The sequence below is a fragment of the Chiloscyllium plagiosum genome, chromosome 28 (assembly GCF_004010195.1).
Source record: "Chiloscyllium plagiosum isolate BGI_BamShark_2017 chromosome 28, ASM401019v2, whole genome shotgun sequence".
NCBI lineage: Eukaryota > Metazoa > Chordata > Chondrichthyes > Orectolobiformes > Hemiscylliidae > Chiloscyllium > Chiloscyllium plagiosum.
Window position 1 is genome coordinate 3,949,490 of NC_057737.1, and position 22,568 is coordinate 3,972,057.

General features: G+C 40.7%; 1 protein-coding gene and 1 long non-coding RNA gene across 5 annotated transcripts in view; one reads left to right on the forward strand and one right to left on the reverse strand.

The window, feature by feature from the left end:
* The window catches only part of LOC122563889, a 44,914-nt gene extending 39,184 nt beyond the window's left edge, over positions 1-5,730 (reverse strand). For 2 of the 3 annotated variants that reach the window (XR_006315765.1, XR_006315764.1), the window contains exons 1-2: positions 5,659-5,730; positions 3,555-3,652 (exon numbers count right to left, since the gene is read on the reverse strand). This is a non-coding gene — a long non-coding RNA (uncharacterized LOC122563889). The remainder of the gene's footprint in view (positions 1-3,554; positions 3,653-5,658) is intronic. The other variant, XR_006315766.1, reaches the window with a different exon arrangement.
* bcas3 (BCAS3 microtubule associated cell migration factor) overlaps positions 1-22,568 on the forward strand; it is a 1,214,579-nt gene that overhangs the window by 930,589 nt on the left and 261,422 nt on the right. The gene's annotated exons all lie outside the window — the stretch shown is intronic.

Sequence of the window (22,568 nt, forward strand, 5' to 3'; positions counted from 1 at the left end):
CCATGTTTTTGTAATTGCTATGATATCCCAGTCCCATGTTTCAACCATGCCCTGAGTTCATCTGCCTTCCCTGTTAGGCCTCTCGCATTGAAATAAATGCAGTTTAATTTATTAGTCCTACCTTGTCCCTGCCTGCCCTGACTAGTTGACTCACTTCTGTTCTCAGCTGTACCCATCTCAGATCGATCTCTTTCCTCACTATCTCCCTGGATTCCCCCCCCCCCCACCTTCCTAGTTTAAATCCTCCCAAGCAGTTCTAGCAAATTTCCCTGCCAGTATATTAGTCCCCTTCCAATTTAGGTGCAATCCGTCCTTCCTGTATAGAGAGTAACATATTGGCATAGATAGAAGATTGGCTGGTGATCAGAAAACAGTAAATGGGTCTTTTTCAGGCTGGCACGATGACACAAGTAGTGTGCCACAGCAGTCAGTGTTGGAGCCTTGGCTCTTTAGAATTTATATAAGATGATTTAGATGAAGGAATCGGAGGTATTGTAGTTAAATTTGCTGATGACACAAAGATAGGTAGGAAGGTGAGTTGTGAAGAGGACATAAGGAGCCTGAGAAGGGATACTGATAGGTAAAGTGAGTGGGAAAAAGTCTGGCAAATGGAGTATAATGTGGCTGAGTGTGAAATTATTCATTTTTGCAGAAAGAATTTTTAAAAAGCATATTATCTAGATAGGGAGATGTTGAGATACTGAGAGGTCCAGATGCAGGTGTTCTGGTGCATGAATCGCAGGAGGTTAGTATACAAGTACAACAAGTAATCAGAAAAGCTGATAGAATGTTATGTTTTATTGGTAGGGGAATTGAATACATGAGTCGAAAGGCTATGCTTCAGATATACAGGATGAGACCCCCAATTGGAGTACTGCATAGAGTACTGGTCACCATACTTAGAGAAGCAGTTCAAATAAGGCTTCCTAGATTGATACTTGGAATGAATGGATTGTCTGATAAGGAACGGTTAGACAGGCTAGGCCTATATCCTCTGGAGTTTAGAAGAGTCAAAGGTGACTGAATTGAAACGTATAGGATCCTGAGGTGACTTGACTGGTGGACATGGAAACAAGGTTTCCTCTTTGGAAGGATCTAGAACTAGGGTTTTATTTTAAAAAGAAGTCTCCTAATTAAGACAATGATGAGGAAACTATTTTTTCCCCTAACAGAGATTAGATTCCCTACAGTATGGAAACAAGCCATTCAGCCCATCCCAACCCTCCGCCCTATATTTATCCCTGACTAATGCACCTAACAGTATGGACAATTTTGCATAGCCCATTCACCTCACCTGCATAACTTTGGACTGTGGGAGGAAACCGGAGCACCTGGAGGAAACCCACACAGACACGGGGAGAACATACAAGCGCCGCATAGACAGTCACCCGAGGCAGGAATTGAACCCAGGTCCCTAGCGCTGTGAGGCAGCAGTGCTAACCACTGAGCCACTGTGCCGCCCTACGAGAGTTGAGTGTCTTTGGAATTCACTTTCCAAAAGCCAATGTATGCAGAACCTTCAAATATTTTTAAGGCAGAAGTAGATAAATTCTTGATTGCCAAGAGTTGAAAGATTATTAGGGGTATGCAGGAATGTAAGGTTTAGGTTAAAATCAGATCATCCTTGGTCTTATTGAATGGCAGAGCAGGCTCGAAGGACCAAGTAGCCTAATCCTGTTTGTATGAGGTTGTGTAGTTGATAGCTCCATTTGAAACAATATAAATTAATGAAGTGAAGACAGACTTTAAGAAGTTTGTCTTCAAATCATCACAAAACACGGGGGTATGGCGTGCTGGATTTGTATTCAACAATTTGCTACCTGATACTGCACATCCATGCATCCCTAAAGAAGCTGGCATTGGAATGAGCAAATGCTCCATCGTAAAATTGTTAGTGACAATTGAAATCGTAGTCAGTATTGGATAATACAGTCTGTGGCACTGACCAGAAAATATGAGTCATAGATGGTCCTTTTTTCACAATATTTCTCTTGCAGCTACCGGACTGAAAAATCATACCAATTGTGGATCTTCCAGTTCTGAAACAACAGTCATATTTGGGGCAGTTGCGTTCAACCAGGATCTACAGTCTAATGAGGGCAACAAGGGTAAATACTTTTCCCATGATGCTCAGCAGGGAGATGCATCAATAATTGTTGCATTTGATGCTGTCTCCCTTGTTCTTGAAGGGGTGACAATTTTTGCAGTTTTTCCCTCTTTTGCAGAAACAGGGATGTTTGCACAATTACTGCAAATGCTGGTGCAAGGGTGTCAGTTTTCTATGCTTGGACGCTTTGGATCAATAGGAAGTGAATGTGGGCAGTGATGGCAAATCAGTTTGAATCAGTAGGAAGTAAATGTGATTCATAGTAGGAAGTCATTATGACTGGTTGGAAACAGCATTAGATAAACCCTGAGCTTGTAACACAGTGGTGCCTCAAATACTGGTTCTTGCTTTCCTCATGCATCACAGCTTTGATGTCTGCTGGCAGCTGGTGCACATGTTCAATCAGATGTATATATAGTAGTGATTTAACATGGACAGACTGACAGACTTTGACCCATACAAATGTAACTAAATAGCCATATTTCTTCATCTAACATAATGAATTACTTTATCACTTACAGAGCTTTAAGATAATAGTAAACCTTTGTCTATAAACTACAGTAATAATTATGAATGGCAACTGTGGTTTAATCTGAGAAAAATAGGTATTGTTAAAAGTTAACATGAAAAGCTTTAATTAACTCTCAAAGTTCCTTGAGCAACATGCAAACTAAGTGAGTTTAAAACTGCACTCAACAATTTTGGAGTTCGCTAATTTTTAAAAGTTGGAATTAATGTTAATTGATGTGAAATGCCTGGACTAAAGAAAACAATAACATTGCTACAAATTATTTCATTTCTTTTATTGCTGAATTTTTCAGAATCGGATAAAGAAGTTCAGTTCAAATAATTTCACAGAAAATGGCCCACTTGCCTCATAGTCCTAAATATTAAAAAAAATCCTAATCCTAAAGATTGTCATTCCTATTGGTTACGCTGATCCCTTTAGATTGGTGATGATGTCCAGATATTGGTAAAGGATAGAATTAGGCTCTGTTGAGGTATGCTCTATGGTAGAATTGCCTGCTGAAAAGTCACTTAAGGTGGATACTAGAGGGTAGCTAGCTCTAATGAGCAGAAAAAAACCCAAAGAACTGCAGATGCTACATATCAACAGAAACTGGAAATTCTGAAAAGTTCAGCATGTGTAGCAGCATCTATGGAGAGAAATCAGGGTTAACGTTCCAGGTGCAGTGACCCTTTTCTGTTCTGAAGGAGGATCACTGGACCCATAACGTTAAGTCTAATTTTTCTCCACAGATGCTGCCAGTCCTGCTGAGATTTTCTATTTTTGTTTCTTATGAGCAGGATTCCAGCAAGAGTTAATGCTGCAAGAAAAGAGAGAGGAAGAAGTGAGCAGAAGGTCATTAACATCTTGTTAGTGAGTTTCAAAATTAAAATAAGCATGTAGCCATAGCTGGCATCACTGATACAGGTGTGGACTCACATTACTGTTGGAGCTTATCGATTTCACTTCAATCTAGGAAGAGTCCATTTGTAACAAAATCAAAAAAGTGCTGGAAACACATAACAGGTCGGGAGCATCTGTGGAGTGAGAAACAAAGTGGTTTTGAATGGACACGATTAGCAGGAAAGATGGTGGGAAGGGCAAATGATCCAGTGGGTTGGCACCAGGAAGATACTCATCTCTTAACAAATTAAGTTCCAGGCGGCAAGGCCCATAGTTGACCTTCCTGACCTGCAACCAGTAATGGCCCTTAATTGATCAATCAATGACCACTTACAGGTCTTTTCCCACCTGAGTTGCAATTATTTCAGCTCTAAACTGAACCATAAAAAAAATCTGGTGCACTTTTCTAGGACTGAACCTAAAAAAGGGAGAGTTGACCTCCGAAATATTCCTCCGTCCTTACTGCTGAACACTTCCCCCCTCCCCATCAGTGTGTATACTATAGCCTCGCTTCTTCCCATCCAAATATCTAACTGAATCAGAACTTGAATATTGCTGAAAAGAGGCATGTTGCTGAAGCTTTTCATCATGAAAAATGAGTGAATGCTAAGTATCAAACAATCACAATAAATTATACTGTAAAAGAAATAGGTACTTATAGGTTGGCCTGTTTATTTCAATTGGCTGAACATTGCCACAGCAAACAAAGGGGAACTACAAGCTTCCCAAACTCCCAGGTATTAAGACCATACGACAAAGGAGCAGAAATTAGATCATTCAGCCCATTGAGTCTGCTCCGCCATTCAATCATGGCTGATAAGTTTTCTCAACCCATTCTCCTGCTTTCTCCCTGTAACCCTTGATCCCCATCATACTCAAGAACCTAACTATCTCAGTCTTAAATATACTCAATAACCCTGGCATCCACAGCCTTCTGTGACAATGAATTCTTTAAATTCACCACTCCCTGCATGAAGAAATTTCTCCCTACCTCCATTCTAAAAGGTCTTCCTTTTATTCTAAGGCAATGCCCTCATGTCCTAGTCTCTCCTACCAATGGAAACATCTTCCCAACAACTGCTCTGTCCAGGCCACACAAAAGAATCAAGACTCTAGGACCAAGGACTCTTTCTCTTCTAGTATCAAATGTTTTGATCCTTTGGCATTTTTAGCATTTTTGAATTTGTCTTGATGAGGTTTTTGAAATAGGTTTCACTTTTCAAGAATATCAAACTGAATGGAGGAATCATAGAAGTTTGCATACTATGGGGAACATTTCAATTATTGATGTCTTTGCACTATTTTGTGGTCAACCAACCACAGAAAATATCACAAAAGGAAGAAGTAAAAACTCCAGAATTGTATTTTGAAATAAAAGGACAATGGGGAATGTGGAAATATTTTCATTTCCCAGAAAAACTATTAATAGAGTCCAGGTCAATTTTGAACTTGATATTCACATTTCAGTGCTAGAGATTGTCATGCTATACTGTTCCACTACTGTACACTAAATGGCAACCCTGAAACAGTCAACTTATTGAGTATAGCATTCAAGTAGGCTTTTTTCACCTGTTTTCATTCAGTTACTTGTTCAGCTGATACTGAGCCTCCTGAACATATTTTAATAGTGTGTATGAAGGGGTGCTCATTTATCCAAATGCCCTCCTATCTCTCCCACTCTCAAATACCTGATCCTACCACTGTAACAAAGTTACCCTTTTTATATGTTTGTTCATAATTCATTTTTAAAAATATATTGAATTCAGATTCTACCATCTGCCATGACAGGATTCAAACCCAGATCCCCAGAATGTTACCTGGGTTTCTTGATTAATAGGCTCATGAAAATACCACTAGGCCATTTTAGGGAAGATAGTTAATAAATATCATCTGTCAAGAGATCAAACAGATTCTTCAGAGAGTCAGAGGATGATGTAGCACAGAGTCAGGCAATTTGGTCCATTGTGCTTCCATTGGCTTCTGATTAACTTTGCTCTTTCCAAGAACCTTGAATTTGTTTGCCCTTTAAATATTTCTCAATTTTCTTCTGGAAGTTAATTTTATATGTGCTTCCACCATTCTTTCTGGCAATTTACTGCAGATTTTAGTAATTAACTGTTTTAGAACAAAGTTTACTCACTTTTGATCCCAAATAAATTAGTTCACACTTTTCCATGTTAATTTTCATTTGTCCTCTGTGTACCCATTTCAGGTGTCTGTCAATATGTTCCTCAAGTTTGTTACTATCCTCCTGATTGTTGCTTACATTTCTGAATTGTGTTTCCTCTGGCCTTTGATATAATATATTGCAGTCTAGTTAATTGAACATGATTTGCCACTAATCAATCCATTTTGCAGTGAATGAATTAACCCATTAGTTTCCAAATGCCTCTTAAATTTTCCCAGATTATTACCTTTTAAAAGTTGCCCCAGTGGCATCAAGATTATCCCCCTGCCTTTTATGAAGACAGATGTATCATTTGTAAATCTTCATTCCTCTGGTACCTTTCCGAGACCCAAGGGGGATTTGGAAGATGCTTTTTATTCATGGGAAGTAGGTGTCACTGGCTGGGTGAGCATTTTTTGCCAATCCCTAATGGTCCTTGAGAAGGTGATTTCCAGCCTTATTTCCCTCAGCAATCTTGGGTATACTTGAAGCCCATGTGGTCGTTTAAATGGGTGGTCACCCCAAAATCTTCATCTGATTAAAGATGCCAGCTCTCAGAACTGTACAGCATGGAAACAAACCCTTTGGTCCAACTTGTCCATGCCAAATAGATATCCTAAATTAATCTAGACCCATTTGGCCCATATCCATCCAATTCATATACTTATCCAAATGCCTTTTAAATGTTGTAATTGTACTCGCCTCCATCACTTCCTCTGGCAGCTCATTCCATATACGCATAACCCTCTGCATGAAAAAGTTGTCCATTAGGTCCCTTTTAAATCTTTCCCCTCTCAACTTAAACCTATGCCTTCTAGTTTTGGACTCTGCTACCTGGGGAAAAGACCTTAACTATTCACCCTATCCATGCCCCTCATAATTCTCTAAACTTCTATAAAGTTAATCTTCAGTCTACGATGCTTCAGAGGAAATAGCCCTAGTCCATTCAGCCTCTCCCTAAAGCTCAAACCCTCCAAACCTGACAACATCCTTGTAAATCTTTTCTGAACCCTTTCAAGTTTCACAACATCTTTCCTATAACAGGGAGACCAGAATTGAAGTATTCTATTAGTGGACTAACGAATCTCCTGTGTAACTACAACATGACCTCCCAACTCCTATACTCAATGCACGACCAATAAAGACAAGCTTGCCTAACACCGCCTTCTCTATCCTGTCTACCTGTGACTCTACTTTCAATGAACTATGAACCTGCACTCCAAGGTCTCTTTGTTCAGCAACACTCCTCAGGACCTTACTATTACATGTCTAAGTCCTGCCCTGATTTGCCTTTCCAAAATGCAGCCTCTCACATTTGTCTCAATTAAACTCCATCTGCCACTGCTTGGCCCACCAGCCCATCTGATCAGGATCTTGTTGTACTCTGAGGTAAGCTTCAGTACACCATCAATTTTTGGTGTCATCTGCAAACTTACTAAACATACCTCCTATGTTCACATCCAAATCATTTATAAAATGATAAAAAGCAGTGGACCCAGCACTGATCCTGTGGCACACTGTTGGTCACAGGCCTCCAATCTGAGAAGCAACCCTCCACCACCACCTTCTGCCTTCTACCTTCGAGCCAGTTCTGTATCCAAATGGCTAGTTCTCCCTGTAATCCATGTGATCTAATCTTGTTAACCAGTCTATTATGCAGAACCTTTTCGAATGCCTCACTGAAGTTCATATAGATCATTTCCACTGCTCTACCTTCATCCTTCTTCTTCGTTACTTCTTCAAAAAACTCAGTCAACTTAGTGTGATATGATTTCCCATGCACAAAGCCATATTGACTATCCCTAATCAGTCCTTGCTTTTTCAAATAAATACACATCCTGTCCCTCAGGATCGATTCCAATGTCAGGCTCACCTGTCTGTAGTTGCCTGGTTTTTCATAGAGTCATAGAGATGTACAGCATGAAAACAGACCCTTTGGTCCAACTCAACCATGCCAACCAGATGACCCAACCTAATCTAGTCCCACCTGGCCCATATATCTCCAAGCCCTTCCTATTATATACCCATCCAGATGCCTTTTAAATGTTGCAATTGTACTAGCCTCCACCACTTCCTTTGGCAGCTCATTCCATACACGTAGCACCCTCAGCATGAAAAGGTTGCCCCTTAGGTCTCTTTTATATCTTTCCCCCCTCACCTTAAACTTATGCCCTCTAGTTCTGGACTCACGCACCCCAAGGAAAATGCTTTATCTATTTATCCTATTCATGCCCCTCGTGATTTTATAAGGTCACCCCTCAGCCTCCGACGCTCCAGAGAAAACAGCCCTGGCCTATTCAGCCTCTCCCTATAGCTCAAATCCTCCAACTCTGGCAACATCCTTGTATATCTTTTTCAAGTTTCACAACATCGCAGAGCTGATGTCCAATCAGAGGCTTAGCAACTAAGTGACCTCTGATGCACACCTGATTGTGATGGCCTCTGCTGAGGCTGCAGGAGGATCAGGCAATTTTTCTTATCTACAGCCTTGGGGCCCAGGAAACATATCTTAACCACTAGGTTATGCACCCTCCAGCAGTGCCAAAGTTGCGAGAGTGCACCTTTCCACCGATAGGCCGCTCACGAAGGGAGCACTGCTCTACTCACATACCTAGAATTCAGCTGGGAAGCTACAAGGATTTACTTGGTGGTCTCCTAATATGGTGTTCATTCCTGCTGATGTAAAATTCCAGCGTGGACAAGAATTAGCTATAAATTAGCCATCTAGGTGATTTCATTATGCTAGAGGTGATACTGGTAATGTCCAATGTTGAAGGGAAGAAGGTCTTCTCCATAGTGTCCATCTCCAGTAAAATTCAACCCATAGAGTGACTCCTTCAGACAGTCTCAAGGTACTGGAGTTCTTTTTGGATCATACTTGAATACACAAAATTCCCACTGTCCATGTCCAGTTAATACAGAGTCACAATCATGAAGGTACCATAATACTGAATAAAGATCAAAACTAAAACAGTATGAAAGCCAGATTGTTACAGCTTCTGGTCAGATTGCACCTGGAATATCACAACCAGTTTCATTTACAAAGATTCAAGAGTATCTTTGAAGCCCTAATGCCTGTATAACAAAGGCTACAGGCTGATGCCTAGCTTCAGAGGTCTATCCTATGAGGAAAATCTGGAGAAACTTAATATACAGAACATAGAAAATACAGCGCAGTACAGGCCCCTCGGCGCTCAATGTTGCGTCGACCTGTGAAACCAATCTGAAGCCCATCTAACCTACACTATTCCATTATCATCCAATGACCATTTAAATGCCCTTAAAGTTGGCGAGTCTACTACTGTTGCAGGCAGGGCGTTCCACGCCCTTACTACTCTCTGAGCAAAGACCTTAAACAGGATTTTGAGGTGTTACATAAATATTTAATAGACAAATAAAGAAAGTGACTAAACATACTGTGGCAGTAGCAAAAGAAGGCACAGGCAGTATTTGGAATAGTTGTCATGATAAAGTGGGCAAGGTGAAAATGCAAAAGCCATTCAAGGAATGATGCACTGCATGAACACGGTGGCGCAGTGGGGCGGCACGGTGGCGCAGTGGTTAGCACTGCTGCCTTACAGAGGCAGAGATCCGGGTTCAATTCCCGCCTCACTGTGTGGAGTTTGCACGTTCTCCCCGTGTCTGCGTGGGTTTCCTCCGGGTGCTCCGGTTTCCTCCCACAGTCCAAAGATGTGCAGGTCAGGTGAATTGGCCATACTAAATTGCCCATAGTGTTAGGTAAAGGGTAAATGTAGGGGTATGGGTGGGTTGCGCTTCGGCGGGTCGGTGTGGACTTGTTGGGCCGAAGGGCCTGTTTCCACACTGTAATGTAATCTAATCTAATCTAATCTAATCAACCACCTTCCAAACCTGTGACCTCTACCTAGAAGGACAAGGGCAGCAGATGCCTGGGAACAGTACCAGCTGCATGTTTCCTGCACACCATTCTGATTTGGAAATATGACATCATTCCTTAAGTGTTGCTGGGTCAATATCCTGGAACTCCCTTCCTATTTGTAGATGTCCCTTCGCCCAAGGATTGCAATAGTTCAAGAAGTTGGTTCACCACCACTTTCTTCAGGGCAATTAGTAATGGGCAATAAACTCTGACTAGCCAGTAACTCCCATGAATGGAGATAAAAAGAGACAGTTAAAGGAGAGATATAGCTAGAGGGCTATGAAAAGAAACCTAGAAATTTATTCTGGGATTTAAAAAACTGGCAGAATCATGACTTAGGGACCTCCAGCTGTGCATTAAGTGACTTCATGATATGGTGTGAGGACTGTAAGCTTTTTCTGCATGAATGTATTTCGATGGACTGTATAATCTTCATGATCACAACTGTCTTGTGATCTTACCCTTTTAAATACTAGTATGTCCAAATTTATTTTTTTCATATAGGTTTGCCACTTGTAGCTCTTACTTCTCTTTTAGTCCAGTGTTTTTCTATTTAACCATTAAGTTGATTTCTTCATTTTTGTTTTTTATTTGTTTAACTCACTGATAAAACTCTGCATTATATCAATAGCCTAATTACTACATAACTATCTTGTTAGATGGTGTTCTACATTGTGTTGAAGGATTGGGAGATGTGCTTCAGGCCTAGAAACTGATGAGAAAATCTGTGTGTTGTGGTTGAGAGATCAAGGGGGATGTTGATGAATGTCATAGCAAAGGTTGGCAGCATGGGAGAGTAGTGCTCCGCATCCCAGTCTCTGACTCACTGATCAAGGTTGCTTTCAGTTCATTAACTTTCTGCTAAGCCTCATGCTCAGTGCGAGCTGAGTTCAATTTCAGGCCTATCAGTGCAATCTGTTGCATTCTCACATACTTTTACTGCTTTGCTATCTTTGAAAATTTCATGCACAAATATTGTACCACTTAACCCTTTAAATGGTATAGCTTGAAACAACTCAAGTTTATTGTTTGATGAACAATATGTACTGAACCAGGCAAGTACTTGAATGCTTTCCTCTCTCTTCAAAGACCAGGAATAATGATTTTAGGATATTGGCGTAACTAATCCTGCATGTTACAGAGAAATAACCTGGTAGTTTTACTCAATTCTCCTAAACATTAAAAGTGATCTACATAGTGCCAATAAATTGGGCTTACCATTAAGTTGATACATTCTTTATGTTATTAAAAATAACAGAAATTAAGGTTTTTTTGTCTGAAATGAATGAAAAAAGAGGTGAAATGGTCCTCAACCCCTCCCTAGAGTGGTCAGGTAGATGTCTGCAGTATCTCATCCTACCTTGATTCCACACATTTCTGGTATTATTTGTGGCAGTTGAACGTATCTACATAATATAATCCTACCCCTCCCTTATCCTTGCCTTTCCTTGTTCAGTCTCTTTCTTCTTTCTAATTCACCTGGTACAGACTGTTGCAAAGAGCTGGCACACATAGAGTGAAAGAAAGGTCTTATATTTAGATAGCACCTTGTATACCTTGGGACCTTTCAATACTATTGAAGTGTTGCCACTATTGTAATCTGGAAAGTTTGACATTCACTTTGCATGCAGAAAGATATTGTGTATTTTCATGTATTTCCTACCACGTTCTTCTTTTTTTCTCCCTTAACTTCTTGATGGTACTGTTCAGTATCTCATCCAAATAACCATGATTCACACATCAACTGAGGCATTTAGTTTATCTTGCTTTACACTTGTCTGGGATGTGACCATTCCAGCAAGTTTTCCCATCCCTAACTGCCATTTAGAGGGGGGTTAAGAGTCAACCACATTGCTATAAGTGTGAAGTGACTTTCTAGATCAGGTAAAGAATGCTTCCAAGGCAAGGCAAGGGAGTACACAATGAATGGTAGGTTCCCAGGAAATACAGAGGACAATGCATCACAAAAAGCAGGTATGGCAGGTAATTAAGAAGGCAAATGGAATATTGTCCTTCATTGCTAGGGGGATGGAGTTTAAAAAGAGAGAGGTTATGCTGTAGATTTATAGGGTGCTGGTGATCTTTTTGAATGGCAGAGCAGGCTCAACAGGCCAGATACCTACTCCTGTTCCTGTTTCTTATGTTCTAATGTAGAATGAGAGGGATCTTGTTACGCATGTTGACAGTCCCTTTAAGGTAACAAGAGTGGTTGAGAGGTGGTTAAGAAGGTAGATGGAATACTTGTCTTCCTTAGTAGAGGCATTGAATGCAAGGGCAGAGAATTAATGATGCAATTAAGATGTTAGACCATAGCTGAAATACTGTGTGCAGTTCTGGTTGCCACACTATAGGAAGGATCTGATTGTGCTGGAGAGGGTGAAGACAAGATTCACCAGGATGTTGCTTGGGGTAGAGCATTTCAGCAATGTAGAGAGACTAGATAGGCTGAGGATATTTTTTGTTAAAGCAGAAAAGGCTCAAGGGGACCTGTTTGAGATATACAAAATTATGAGAGTTGGTAGGTCAAATCTTTTCTCCTTGGTAGAAAGACAAGTGTTCAAGGCCATGGATTTAAGCTAGGGAACGGGAGCTTTGGAGGAGATTTAATGACTTTTTTTCATTCAGAGAATGGGGAGGGTATCTGGAACTCAGTGCCTGAAAGAATGGTTGAGGTGAGAACCATCACATTTTAGCAGTAGGTAGATGATCACTTGAAGTGCCATAGCCTACAACACATGGGCCAAGAGCTAGAAAACTGGACTGGAGTAGACAGCTGTTTGATGATCAATGTGAGTATATGGGTGGAAAGGCCTCTTTTCATGCTGCAAAATCTTCTAACTTAATTTATAACAATTGACTGAGCATAATTCCAGACATACCAAGAATCAAGAACAATACAGCACAGGGAACAGGCTCTTTGGCTCTCAAAAGCTACATCGACACATTTTGTCCTTCCATACGAAAACTGGCTTCACTTACAGGATCCGTATCCCTCCATTCCCTTCCTATTCATGTATTCATCCAGATGCTTCTTGAATGCCAGCACATTCTAGGCACTGACCACCCTTTGTGTGAAAAACTTGCCTTTTAAACTTCTCCCCCTCACCTTGAACCTGTATCTTCTCATAATTGACCCCTCCACCCTGGGAAAAAGCTTCACAGTTTCCACTCTGCCAATGCCATTCACAATCTTATAAATTTCTTTCAAATCGCCCCTCAACCTTCTGCATTCCAGTGAAAACAAACAGTCTATCCAACCTTCCTTTTTAGCCAAAATACCCCAAACCAGGCAAAATCTTGGTAAATCTTTTCTGAACCCTCTCTGAAGCATCCATATCCTTCTAGTAGTATGGTGACCAGAACTGTATGCAATATTCCAGCTGTGGCCTAACTAAAGTTCTACAAAGCTGCAGCATAACTTGCCTATCTTTATACTCAATGCCCCTTCCAATTAAGGCAAGCATGCCATCGGCCTTTTTTGCTACATATTAATTAGAGCTAAATTCCTCCAGTTGCATGGGATGGGATCAGTGATGGGATTTGAAACTGTGCCCTCAGGAAATACGACAAGGCATCGGAATTAGTAGTCCAATAACATTATCACTATTTCATCGTCTCCCCTTCCCAACAGACTGGAAAACAACACAACTAAGCCATATCACACCATTATGTGCACAGAACAGTACTGGAGCCTCTTGTGGCACAGTAATAATGTCTCTACCTCTAGATTAGGAAGCCTCAAGTTCAAATCCCATCCATATTGGTAACACATCTGAACTGGTTGATTAGAAACTGCTTGCAGATTATTCAAGAGCAATCAAGAATGCTGACTAATTTTGCCATCAATCATCACCATTTCAATTGAGATCAATTAACTCAGCATGTTTGGAAATCAATTCCTGACCAAGTCATGATCAAAGAACTGGTACTAATGCAGTAGAGAGAGAACTTGGATTTATTCAGCACCTTAAAAAGTGTTAAACCACTTGAAAACGGCAGCATGGTAACTCAGTGATGAGCACTGCTGCCTGACAGCTCCAGGGACCTGGGTTCAATTCCACACTCAGGTGACTGTGTGGAGTTTGCACATTCTCCCCATGTCTGCGTGGGCTTCCGCCAGGTGTTCTGGTTTTCTCCCACAATCCAAAGATGTGCAGGTTAGGTGGATTGGAACAGCACCTGTGACAATGTAGCAGCCCCTCAACACCATTCTGGATTGTCAATCTGTTAGTATGTGCTTAAACTGTTGGAGGGGAACTTGAACCTACAACCTTCTGACTCAGAGAAAATTACTGCATCGAGCTGGAATAGGCTTTCTTTGTCCTTTGATTCTTCAATGAAATCTACTAGTCTGTGTAATTGGGCTGTTCATTTTCTCAACCGAGTCACACAAAACGAGATAATCTTATGTCAGGATATTTGCCACTGTAAGGGATGAAAATGTAAAACAGAAGAATTTTGTTTAATGATTCTATTGTCAGTAGTTCTGTGTTTCAAAGACAGGATTTTATTGTTATTTTCTCATTGTTTCTCTCAGCACAGTCATCTGCTTTAGATTGGAGTTAATGTGTCAACACTGAAACACTGGTTTAAACACTGGTCTGATGCTGAATGTTCTGTACTCAGCAAAGGACTCAGTTTTATCCCTCTGCATCCTCAGCTTAATGAATTTCAGGCATGACGTGATGTTGAGCTCTTCTTCTATTACCTTCACTTCTGTGCCCATTTCTTCTCCCCATCCCACAGACCCCTTCTCCCACCACCTACACTGCCCCTCCAGCCTCCACCTGGATCCCTCCAGCTGGCCTTTTACCTGCTTTTGACCTGTTCTTTGAGAACTGTCAACATGATATTTGTCACCTCAATTTCTCTGCTACCTTTACCCATTCCAATCTATCTTCCGCTGAAATGACTGCACTTGTGCTCTTAGATTCAGCCCCAACTTTGTAATTAGGCCTACTGATAGGGGTGCTGCTTTTGTTTTCTGGCGAACTGACCTCAACCTTAAGAAGGGCTCATGCCCGAAACGTCGATTCTCCTGTTCCTTGGATGCTGCCTGACCTGCTGTGCTTTTCCAGCAACACACTTTCTGCTCAACCTTGCAAAGGCTAAGTGCCAGCTGTCAGATACCTCCTCCTATTTCCCCTAGACCATGACCTGAACCTGCACCATGGAACATCAAGCTACTATGTCTACAACAGTCACTAGCCTCATTTCATCTGGTGAACTCCCCTCACTGCCTCCAAGCTTATAGTCACCCAACCCCAAACAGCTCACTTCTACTGCCGTCCAAAATTGACAAACAGTACTGCCCGTGCAGACCTATTGTTTCTGCCCGCTCCTAAGCCACAGAATTCATCTCTTCCAAACTCAACTCATTATATCCAATCCCCTTATCCAGTCCCTTCTCACTTATATCTGTGATTCCTCTGATGCTTTACTTCAGTTTCAGAATTTCCAGTTTGCAGGCTCCAGCCATCTCCTCATTACCATGGACATGCAATCCATTTGCACATCTATTCCCCATCAGGATGGTCTCAGGGCTGTTCACTTCTTCCTGGAAGAAAGGCCTGAACCATCTCCATCTACCACCACCTCCTCCGCCTGCTGAGCACATTCTCACTGAACAACTTCTCTTTTAACTCCTTTCACTTTCTTCAGGTCAAAGGGGTGACCATGGGTACCCACATGGGCCCCAGTTATGCCTGTCCCTTTGTTGGATGTGCAGAACATTCCATGTTCCAAATCTATTCCAGACCCCATCCACAACCTTATTCCAGTATATTGATGTCAACATCGGATCTGCTTCCCTGTCGAGTCCGGAATTTGAAATGTTTATCAATTTCATTTACAATTTCTACCCCACTGTCACTTTCACCTGGTCCATGTCTAACGCCTCCCTTCCCTTCCTCGGCATCTCTGCTTCTATTTCTGGGGATAGACTGGTCATTAATATCCACTATAAACCCACTGATTCCCACAGTTACCTGGTCTATATATCCTCACACCCTGCTTCCCGTAAAGATTCTATTCTGTTTTCCCAGTTCCTCCATCTCCTTCACATATGTTCCAATATTTGACAAGAGAGTCTCCAAAATGTCCACCTTCTTCCTCAACTGAGGATTCCCCAGCATCGCTGTTGACAAGGCCCTTAACTGGGTCTGACTTGTCTCCTGCACCTTGGCCCTTACCTACCTCTTCCATCCAGCAACAGCGATAGGGTTCCCCTTCTCTTACCTACCATCCCATCAGCATGCACATCCAAAAAATCATTGGCCACTATTTCCGCTGCCTCCAGCGAGATGCCTCCACTGGACACATATTCACCTCCCCTCCTTTCCACTAGGACCATTCCCTCCACTCTTCCTTCATTCCCAACATCTCACTCTCACACACACAGACATCTACCCATTTACTTTCTCCCTCCTCAGTATCCAAGGGCCCAAATACACCTTCCAGATGGAGTGGCATTTTACCTGCGCTTCACTCAGTCTACTGCTTTTGTAGCTCGCAATGTGTTCTCGACTACAATAGTGAAATGAAGCATAAATTGGGTGACAACTTTGCAGGACACCTACATTCTGTCAACAAAAAAGACCTTGATCTTCCTGTTGACTGCCACTTCAACACACCACCGCATTCCCTGGCCATCGTATCCAGTGGTACCCCAGTGAAGCTCAGTGCAAGCTGGAAGAACACCACCTCAGAACCCTACAGCCTTCGTGGCTCAATATTGAATTCAACAATTTTAGGACTTGAGGTACCTTCTCCCATGTCCTTACCCCAGAACACTAGATCCTGTTATCGCATGGTCTGCTATTACACACAATCCATTGTTCGCTACTAATAGTCCTCATTAGCAGCTGTTCATTCTCCCAGGATGACCGTAATCCATTTGTCTGTATGTCCAACTTTTTTTCTCTTTGGGCTCTATCTCCATCTATCATTTACTCCTTATCTACACCCCCCCACCCACCCTATCTTTTGCATTAAAAAACAACTTTTTCCCAGATACCATGTTCTGAGGAAGAGTCACTTGACCTGAAACTTTAATTCTGCTTTCTCTCCACAAGTGCTACCAGACCTGCTGAGCTTTTCCAGCAGTTTCAGTGTTTGTTTCTGATTTCCAGCATCTGCCGTTCTTCCAGTTTTTTGGATGTGGTATTTGGTGAATGAAGTGCATCTGATTCAATTAGCATGTTAACAAAGTGAATAAAGAGATCTCTATAATTAGCAAACAAACAAAGCATTCAGAGATAACTTCACAGAGTTTTCACACCAATTTGGGAGCATCTGTGCCAATGTTTGCTGGGAAGATGGTTGACGTTAGAAACAAGCTTTGAAAATTCTACATCATGATATGTCTATGACCTTAACCTTACTAAGGTAAATTGACAAGCTGTGAACCTGATATCCCCAGCAGTGTTTCCCAAACATTGTATTTCTATATTTTAATTATTTTATTCTTATCAAGTTAATTGTCCTAGGGAATGGAGCATGTCCATGTAAGCAGCATGCACTAGCAGGTGTAGTGTGATGCAGGAAGCTTTCTCAACTCTGTCCAATAATATTTCTCAGTCCTAGCATGGCATGCTGCACGAGTATAATTTTCTGTTTCCCGTGTCAGCCAACTTGTGTCCTCTCAGTGACTATAAGACCATAATCATAAGATAGAGAAGCAGAATTAGGCCATTGGGTCTGCTCCGCCATTGATCATGACTGATATGTTTCTCAACCCCATTTTTCTGCCTTCTTCTTGTCACCCTTGATCCTCTTACAAAATGAAGAAACTATCTATCTTTTTCTTAAATTCACTCAATGACTTGGCCTTCACAGCCCTCTGTGGCAATGAGTTCCAGAGTCACCGCTCTCTGGCTGAAAAGATTCTCCCTCATTTCAGTTCCAAATTGTCGCACCTTCACCCGGAGGCAGTAACCCCAGCTCCTAGTTTCTCCTATTGGAAACACTTTCTCCACCACTACTCTGTCTGGGTCTCTTACTATCCTGAAAGTTTCAGTCAAAAACGCCCCTCATCCCTGCAATCATTCTTGTAAACTTCCCCTCGACCCTCTCCAGCACCAACACATCTTTCCTTCAATCCGGAGCCCAAAGCTGCTCACAATATTTCAAATACAGCCTGACTAGAGCCTTATGCAGCCTCAGCAGTAAATTTCTGCTCTTGTTTTCTAGCTGTCTTGAAACGAGTACCAACATTGCATTTGCCTTCCTAAACGCCAACTGAACCTGTATGTTAACCGTAAGAGAATTCTGAATTAGGACTCCCAAGTACATTTGCTCTTAAGTTTTATGAAACCTTTTCCTGTTTAGAAAATTGTCTAACCCTCTATTCTTCCTACCAAAATACATAACTTCACATGTTGCCATATTGTATTCCATCTGCCACTTCTTTGCTCATTTGTCTAGCATCTCCAAATTCTTCTGCAGCCTCCCCGCTTCCTCAGCACTACCTCTCTTTGTTTCATCTGCAAACTTGGCAACAATGCCCTCAGTTCCTTTGTCTAGATTACAACTATAAGGTCGGCTTCAGAAATGCCTCCTTCATCAGGGGGCCTGTACACCACTCTCATTATGCTCTTTTATGATTGTCATTCAATGTGAAATTTGGGTAGTTGTATGCTGTAAAAAAATCTCCATTTGGAACTGGCTCAGACTAACCTATTCTGATCTTCCAACCAGTTCTCTTATCTGTAATAATGTGCAATGATTCCAAAAGGTTTCTGTAACAGTAATTTGTTTATGGTAGCACATTGACACCTTTTCCCAAAAGTCAGTACTGTGAAATGAAGAGAAATTTAGCTCTTAACAAGAATTTGACTATGGCCTGAATGTGCTCCTGTTCTTTTGTCAGGGAAACCTAGTGGTATTATCACTCGATTGTTAATCCACAGACACAGGTAATAGTCTGGAGACACTGGTTCAAATCCCACCACAGCAGATGGTGGAATTTGAATTTAGTAAAATCTGGAATTGAGAGCCTAATGATGACCATGAAAAACCCATCTGGCTCACTAATGATCTTTTGGGGAGGAATCTGCCATTCTTACCTGGTCTGGCCTGCGTGTGACTCCAGACCCATAAGCAACCTGGTTGATTCTTAACTGCTCTCTGGAATGGGCAATAAATGCTGGCCAAACCAGCGACGTCCTTGTCCTATGAATGTGTTCTCAAAATATATTTTTTAATCAGCCTATTCAGATGTATCTTGTGACTCAAACATTCTGTCCTGGGAAATAAAGCATTGCAGAGAGATGATTGAAAAAAACAGCTGCAGTTCCTGTTTTGTGATCGCAGGATAAATCAACTTGGTTTATATAATTTTGATGTGAAAATTAGACATTCCTTAGCTGTAGAACATCAGTATGTTGTTGAAATGTATAACCAGCTATTTAAGCCTCACATTCTTGACAAATATTTTAGAAAAGATCCTCTTTGATTTAACTCAATTTACTTTAAACACTTAGAAGATAGACAGTTGACCCAGGGCACTGAGGAACGGTAAATGGCATCTTAGTCCCACGTGACAGATGCATCTCTGTGTGTAAAAATCTAGAAGTGCTTTCAGCTTTTAATATGAAAGCTCTAATAATATTTGCACAGCCATATGACAGATATTCTACAATTAGGTTGGAGAGACATTCCTTTCATAGTCTTGGGCAGTGGTACTTCCTAGTGTAGAACTGCAGCCACATAAAAAATAAGGGTTCAGTCTTCTATCTAAGTTCAGTTCACCGATTTTACCAAGATGTCAGTTTAAGCCATTAAAACTTGTCTCAACATCAATGATATAGGAAGATGTAAAATCGGCTCAGGTTTTTGCTTTTCAACATTTTGCATTATTTTCTGTAAAGGTGTGGGCATTCTGTTGCTCATGGATGTTAAGCATTTCTCACACAAATATCCTACCAAAACTCAGTGGACACTTCAAGAATGACAATTTGAGTGAGGTATTAAAACTTAGCTAGAAAATAATTCTTAGCGTAAATCAAGATGTCTTGGACAGGACTGGTGGGAGTTAGACAGGGAGAGGTTTCAGTATTGGCAAACATGTTTCTGTTTTTCATAAGCTTTTTCAAAAATCATAATTCTTAGCTGTGTTCTTTACAAGAAGCATTGAGTTAAAAGCCAGCAGTTTCCCCACAGTTTTTGTTCTCTGCTTCTGAGTAATAATTTTGAAGTTGATTTGCTTTTCTCTTATTTATTGTGCATTGAGAAAAGAAGGAAAAAACAAAAAGCAAGAATTCGGCCAGTCCTTAATCAGGTACATAAAGTACCAGCAGCAGTAACTCAGTAGGTATTTCTCACCTGTAAGTCAGAAATTATGAATTCCATTCCCACTCGAGACTTTGGCATAAAATTCTAGACTGTCACTCTGTTGCATTACTGAGCAGTTGCTGCAAAGTTGGAATTGCTGTCTGTTTGAACGGATGTCAAACTGAGGCCCAGCTCCTCCGTCAGGTGGATGTAAATGATCCCATGACTCTATTTTGAAGAAGAGCAGGGAAAGTCTCCCCAGTGCCATTGATATTTGACCCTTAATTGACACCACAAGAAGAATCATTTTCTGGTTATTACTGCATTGCTTTTTGAGAATATCTGAAACCAAATTGGCTGTTGTACTTTCTATATTACAACATTGACAATACTTTAAAAGTATTTCATTGATTTCAAAGTGCTCTTTGACATCATGTTGTTCTGAAAGGCTCTATCTAAATTTAAGTCTGTTTCTTAGGTAAACCAGCTGATTTTATTCTCTTCATTCTAAAATGGCCATGTTTCCTCATTGTAGCATCTAGCTTTTCTTCTCCCCAAGGTATTCCTTATTTAAACCTTTCCTGCTATCTACGTTTGGTTGGCACTAGTCTTTCGATAAATTGCATAAGCTCTTCTCTCACTGGACGATTTAGACTGGCCAAAGTGTAGGTTTTCACTCATTTTGGTTATTTCTGACAACGGAAGTTGCTTAACCTTTTTTTCAACATTCTAAGCTCAGTGGTTCACCTGTTTGTCCTGTGAAAAAAACTGTCCATCTTTCTTTTTTCAAGAGTCTTGAATTCATTTTGTGTTCAAATAGCTAGCAGTCTTAAGAGTAATAGAGGCGCATGTTTTCTCGAAGCCTTAGGCGAGATGATGAATTAACTATTGTCCCTGGTGATCGTGTAAATACATTTTCACTGCCTTAGCCATTAAACTATAAATCCTCTTTGTCTCACTGCTGCAACGAATGTCTGTAAGGAAATTTGTAAATCGATAAAAACCCCATTTTAATTTAAAATAGACATTTTAAATGTGACTGCTTTCAAAATTCTTTTATGAAAAAATGGCCAACAACCCTGAATTATGACAATAAAGCAGTAAGAATTGGTTAAGTCAGTTCAAATTTTGTGTTTGCATCGAGTAGACTTTTATCTGGGGCAGATGGAGTTTAATAGAGGATTTCAAAAACACAATGGTTTTGATACAGTAAATAGAGAGAAACCATTTCCACTGGCAGAGCATTGATTGGTAACCAGGGACCTCAAGTTTATAGTAAGAAAGAACCAAGAGGAAGTTGAGGTGAAATGTTTATCTACAGAGAGTTGCTGTGATCTGGAATACACTGCCTGAAAGGATGTTTGAAGAAGATTCAATAATAATCTCAAAAGGGAATTTGATAAATCCTTGCAAGGAAAGAATTTACAGGGCTGTAAAGAAAGGACGACATAACTGAATGTATTAGATGGTTCTTGCAAAAAGTTGGCAGAGACCTGATGGGCTGAATGGTCTCCTTCTGCACTGTACAATTGAGTTTCTATGTCCATCTGTTCCATATTGTCATTTATGAAGTATAGCCTTCCCTACTTTGTGTCAGTCTGCTTCAAGGACTTTTTTTATTTCTGCTGAAGCCACAAAGCAGCTTCTATTTAATACTGATCTATTTATTGAGCTATGTTAAAAGAGAACAAACCTAAGCCTAGTCATAAACTTTGAAGAGTTAAACAAATTTACAAAGATGGTTATATTCAGTGTATCGCAATATTATTAAAAGTGAGCTAGACCTAAAAAAAACACACATACAGGGTACCAGAAAAGCTACACGCAAAGCTCTTGGCATGATGTCAGGAAAAAGGATTTGTATCAAACTGACAGATTAAAAAGGTATGAGATTAGATAAGTGATTACGTGTGGGAATGTGTTTCAGCTATTGAGGGCACTGATCTGCATAGAGTTTGATGTTTGAGCTGATCTCTGATGCAGGTGTTCATTGACCCCTGAAGGTTTCAAATGAGGAAATGACAAAGGTAGATAATTGAAAAATATTAAGCAAAGACTTGCATTTATGTAGCACTCATCATCAAAATGTCTGAATGCACTTCATGCAGTGAATTTAATTTTGAATTATAGCTACCATTCCAAACCAGCAAAATCACAGCTTTTAAGTGGTGTTGGTTGAGGCAAGAACGTTGGAGAAGATATCAGGAGAAATTCACTTGGTATCATGGGACTTTAATGTGTATCAGATTCAGATATGATCTCAGTTTAATGCCTTGGGAAAGGCCATTTGAACAAGTCAGTGTTAAAGCGGGTCTTGCCATTTGATGTGAATTATGCTGAGGCAACATCATCAACATGACGGTTTTTAACAATTTCACAATTGTCAAGTCTGTGGCATTTCTACACAGGGAAATGATCATTCATTGATCTATTAAGTGGGCACAAATTTCAGCTTATCACCTGACTAAGGGCACTGTGATGACTAAGACATTGCCATTCAGAATATAAGTATCAGTTGTTTTTCAGAAGCAGCATCCCACCCACTGAATTACATAATAATAGTTCGTTCACCAATTCTGAGGCAGTATAAAAATGTTTTTGTAATTTGGAGGGTGGATGGAAAAGCAGGATCTTGGAGTTTCAGACAGGACACCTAGAAGTCCATATTTCTCTGCCACCCATGGAGATTTCCCATCTGAACACTTTTTCAGCA